General features: G+C 34.4%; 1 long non-coding RNA gene across 1 annotated transcript; it reads left to right on the forward strand.

Moving 5' to 3' along the window:
* The first annotated feature begins 264 nt into the window (after positions 1–264).
* Positions 265–4,575, forward strand: LOC110007210 (uncharacterized). The gene is made up of 2 exons (XR_016055068.1): positions 265–796; positions 875–4,575. It is a non-coding gene; the product is annotated as an uncharacterized LOC110007210 (long non-coding RNA).
* Positions 4,576–5,609: the final 1,034 nt, after the last annotated feature.

Below are 5,609 nucleotides of genomic sequence, written 5' to 3' on the forward strand. Positions count from 1 at the left end.
AGAAAATCTCAGCTTCTCTGTAATTTCAGGGATACGAGTGGAATGTTCTCTGATGAGTTGCTGGGAACTTTTGTGCCCATATTGGTTTATTGGGTTTATTATGGGATTTATTTTCTATTGAATCGATTTAACAACTATGCCTGCACTCAAGGAAAGATGAAGAAATGAAGAATTTGGTTTTGAAGGGTACAGTTGTGAAAGGGGTTCTTCACCAGCAATCTATCCTGGCTCATGTGGCAAACGTGTTTTTCGTGGTATGTTGAAATGAGTTATTTTTTGGAAATTTTATTTCACTATTTCTTGTCATTGATGGAATTTATTAGCTATTCCTTTTGTTAAATTTTTGTGAAAAAAATTATTTTCTTTTTGTTTTGAGTTATATATTTTGCACAATTGTGTCAATATATAGGTTATTATCATCCTCAGCCTCATCATAAGTGATAGTATTTGCAGGATTTCTGTTTTGTGTTTGATTGTGTAATATGATTGATTACTTTCTCGATGACAGACCTTGGTGTTGTTTTTTATTATGCTGATAAAATGGTTGATTTATGACAGTTTCTTGGGAGAATTTTTGGAAAGTTTGTTTTTAGTATTTGGAAATTTTGCGGAAGTATCCATTGGTTTGTTTGTAATTGTTTGTCTATGTTTTGGTGAATTCTGTGTTTATGAAAAATCAATTGCTTGTACGCGTGTGTGTTTGTTTTTCCAGAAATGATGGATTGGAAGTGGTCAGTTGTTGATACCTATCAAATTTGAAAATCAATCATATGTTATGGGCCACTTGTCAGAAAAGGTAAGAATTTTGGGGTTCAATATGTGATCATGCCAATGGAGTTGCCTAATTTTGACGGATCTTTTGAACTTTGTGCAGGAGAAACTTCTTGGTTATTCATTGTTTTTAGGTTTTTAGCAATTATTTTCTTTCCCTTGTTTCGTGCACTCAAATGCTCTCTTCCTATCTACTAATTCCACTTGCTTTTCTTCTTGTGATGTCGATTATTGGGCACAATGACTTTGAAGTTTGAACTCTTTTTTTCCCACTAACAAAAACTTTTTGGAGATAGGGAAATAGGGTGTCCTTGGTTTTAATTTATTCATGGCATAAAATTGGAAGATTGGGTCTCTTTTATATTCATGGATCAAACTAGACGTGTAGAACTGGAAAGTGTCAGTGTCCATCTCTTATGAAAGTTAACATGGATTGACATTGTTTATGCCATTTTGGAGTGGCTTTCCTCTCATCTCATGGGTATCCTTGATTTGATTTAGGGCAAAAATTGGAAGATTGAGTCTCCATTATATTCATGGAATGAAATACAAATGTACTACTGGAAAGTGTCAATGGCCATCTTTTATGAAATTTAGCATGGACTAACATTGTTTGTGCCATCCTAGAGTGCTTCCTTCTCATCTCATGTATTTGTTGGAATCTTGTTAGTACTTATATGGGCTACTTGTCAATGAAATGTTTATGTAGGTGGGATTAGATTGAAATGTATATCTTTGCTGCTAAATATGTGTGGATATATCTTGGATGGGCGTTTTTTTCAGTTTTTTAACCACCTGTATATATCTCATCTTATATATTCACATGGTGAGGGATATATACGAGGGAGTGCTAACTAGTGTGAGGACAACTACTAGAGAGAAGTGAGTTTTCATTGACAGTAAGCCTGCATCAGGACGGATGTAGGCTTTGGTTTGGTTATAGATGGGTTAACTAGGCATCTACAAGATGAGGTGTTGTGGTGTATGTTGTTTGTTGCTGACATCACTTTGATTGATGAGACTAGAGACGGTCAGCACAAAGTTACAACTATGGATGGATGCTCTAGAATCTAAAGGTTTTAAACTTAGCCAGACTAAGACATAATATATGAAATGCAAGTTTAGTAATAGTAGGATTAGAAACAAGGTATCACTTAAGATTGATGACTAAGAAATACCTAGAAGAGATTATTTTTTATATCTTAGGTCAATAATCCATGAGACTGGAGAGATTGAGGAAGACGTTGTGCATAGAATTAGCTGGGTGGACAAAGTAGTGATGTGCTTATAGAGTCTTATGTGATCGTCGCATACCAATGAAACTGAACGGGAAGTTTTATATGATGCGTGGAAGACCAGCCATGCTTTATGGGATGGAATGTGGCCAGTGAAGAAACAAGATATCCATAGAATGAGTGTTAGTTGAGATAAGGATATTGAGATGGATGAGTGACAAGACTAGATAGGATAGAATCCAAAATAAATGCATTTGAGAGAACTTAAAGGGTAGCTCCAATAGGCAATAAGATGATGGAAAATAGACTTAGGTGGTCCAAGAATGTGTAGGTTCGGCCTATAGCAACATCGGTTAGGAGGGGTGATTTGGTTCAAGTGGAAGGCTCTAAAAGGGTAAGAGAAAGGCCCAAAAGGACATAGATACAAGTAGTGAGAAGAGATATGGTGACTTATAGTTTGATTGAGGGTATGGGCCTTGATGGAGCGTATGGCAGAACAAGATTCATTTAGCTGACCCCAATTAGTTGGGATAAGGCTCAGATGATGGTGTATCCTATTGCGGGGATAGTTTGAGTTTTGGCGCATGTGCGGTCATGGTTGTGGGGATTTGGGTGCAAATTGGAGGGTGAGTGTAGTACATCAATCATTCTTGTTTCCTATTTCTTTTTCCTTCTCCACCTAAAAACTATTTTACAAGTGGAGAAATGTGCTGGAAAATGAGACTGGAATTTCCACCAGTAACATCTAGCTCCCACACAAGCTACAAACATGGTCTCTCTTTCCATGTAAGTTGGTCTCACCTTGGGTTTGGAATGACCGAATGAGTTGAGCAATCTCTTGTAGCAGGCGGACTGTCCTTTTTTTCTCTCTTATGTATCCAGTAAGCCACGAAGATTATTAATCGAAAAGTGACAGCAAGACCCATATGCAATGACGAAATCACCTTCCATGCTCCTCAAAATATCACACGGCCGACAGAATGTGACATATGATTACAGCATGACCCTCTAGACAAATAATAACCTTGAATTTGCGAAGGCCTGATCTTAAACCCTTCCCATTCTAATCCACTGCAAGCGACCAAGGATATTTTAGTCAGGATTGACATATTGATGATTGGAACCTACCAACTATATGGATGGATCTTTTGCTAGTGAGAGACATAATTTTTCAAACTTGACTTGTGCTGAGACTATGAAAGAAAATCTTAACTTGTGAAAATCAAACAGCCATAATACCCTATAAGCATTTGTAGTTCCTTGTAGCCGGAGCAATTTTGATATGCTATTAGCAAGGCAGACAAAAGTTCTAGCAGGTGGATTCGGTTATTTGCACGTGAATGAGGTGTTGCATGATGCAAGTTGAAGGAGAAATTGGAATCTCACCAAGTTCGATGCTCCACCCTGTCCTCAGATTAATGGAGCTCTCTCCAAGTGATGCAAGGCCTACCTAAGAAGGACAGTTATGTAGACAATGCAGGATGCACCATGCCTGTTGATAGGGTAAATCTAAAATTATGCACTGGAATTTTCTCTAGGTTGGATAATATGGTTGGGTTGTTTTGCAATGTTGGCTTTAGGAAGAATGGGGCATTGTTACCGGATTGAATGAACCTTATGTTTTATGAAAGAACAAATTAATAATACTGAATACTGGAGTTGTATTTTTTACATTAAAAAGGGTTCCGTCATCCTTTTTCTTTGTGGTACATTTTCTCCTTATTTCTCGCTTGGGTGTCTTGTCTTCTTGAATGCAAGTGATGCATGCAACATTTTTGTGGCTCAGCATGACATCTCTCTTTTAGTTGGTTTTGGTTTGGTCATGAAAGAATTTGAGTGATGAATCTTCTCCTAAGATGCTATCGCATATGGTGAAGGTTAACATCTTAAAAAAAAAGGTGCTATCACACATGGTGAATGCAAGAGCTAGTTGTCTATTGGGGTATGTTGTATAGAATTCTAATACTTTAATATGAAAAAAATCAATTATTTATCTATTTGTTCCTTTTACTTTTGAAAAAATTATCTATTAAATTTCAAGATGTAATCTCTATTACAGTATCAATCTTATTTTGAAAAGGAAATGTATCAGTTTATAGAATCACACATTCAAAAAATAGGTGTATTCATAAAAAATAGGTGTATTCATAAAAAATAGGTGAATCCACGAAAAATATCAAAAAAAATATTTTTCATGAAATAAATTGATCAAAATACCCCCGAAAAGTTTTAGGGGTATTAGGTCAATTTGATTTTTGTGAATTATTATTTTTATATTTTTATTAGGTGCGCCTCACTAAAATGTACCCCCGCTCTAAATTCCAGATCATTCCGATTTGTAGAAAAAAATTAAAATTCAAACGCTCTCGGACAACCGTGACCGTTAAATCGGCCCAGATTCGATCTGGACAGTTGGACGTTTACTGTAGCGGTACGTATATGGGCGTACAAGAACTTTTTCCATATATATATATATGGAAAAAGTTTATATAAGGTTGCAACCTCAAAATGTAGAATTATAGATGCAGCTAAAAAATCCATCAGAAAAGGTTGCTTTAATTTTGAAAAAGCTTCTAATTGATCATCTTGACATCAAGATGTATGAATATGAAAAAAAAAAAAAAAGATTTTATGTCCTAAAAATAGTGCATCTTGCAATACATTATCTAGACCGTCTATTTTCAAGATTTTTATATGTTTATAGATCTATTTGATTTTAACTATTTTTCTAGTTTAAAATTTATAATTAGATATGAAAATAGATTTTAAGATAATCTTAAGAATATTTTTCAGCAAAATTACATTTTATGATAAAATTTGAAGGTACGCCTTAATTGGATTGTTTAAGGTTGCAACCTTATAGAAACCACAACATATATATATATATATATATATATATATATATATATATATATATATATATATATATATATATATATAGAGAGAGAGAGAGAGAGAGAGAGAGAGATGAGAGAGAGAGAGATTGCAACCTTATAGAAACCACATATATATATATATATATATATATATATATATATATATATATATATATATATATATATATATATATATATATATATATATATATATATATATATAGAGTTACTCTAAATCCATAATCACCACCTTATACTCTAATAATATTAATAGATAGGATCGGACTGTAGATCCTGGGCGTTTTGGTATTAGAGCCATACAGTAGAACTGTCTAACAGTGGAACTGTGTAAATAGTTAGACTGTCAAAACAGTAATACTGTTCTTTAACAGTAAAACTGTGAGTAAGAGATAAAATTTACATTTTTACTAAAGAAACTAAATTAAATTTACATCCGAGAAAGTTGGTCCGAGAGTTAAGACAAGAGACAAGGGATAGTCTATTGCAAAGTACCGCCAAGGCCAGGAAGAGCCGCTTAGGGAAAACGCTGGACCCCTGAATGTCCAGATTGTCATTATCCGCAACCTAAGGATGGCAAATTTAATCAGGAATCTTACAAGTAAGAATGCAACTTCATCTCAGACACTTAGAGTAAAAAACAAGGAACAAATTATTATAAATGACATTGAAGAAAATATTCAAAATTGGAATATACCTAAGGTACCAA

Source organism: Amborella trichopoda, chromosome 4, assembly GCF_054954075.1.
Source record: "Amborella trichopoda isolate Santa Cruz 75 chromosome 4, AtrichopodaSantaCruz75HAP2 v2.0, whole genome shotgun sequence".
NCBI lineage: Eukaryota > Viridiplantae > Streptophyta > Magnoliopsida > Amborellales > Amborellaceae > Amborella > Amborella trichopoda.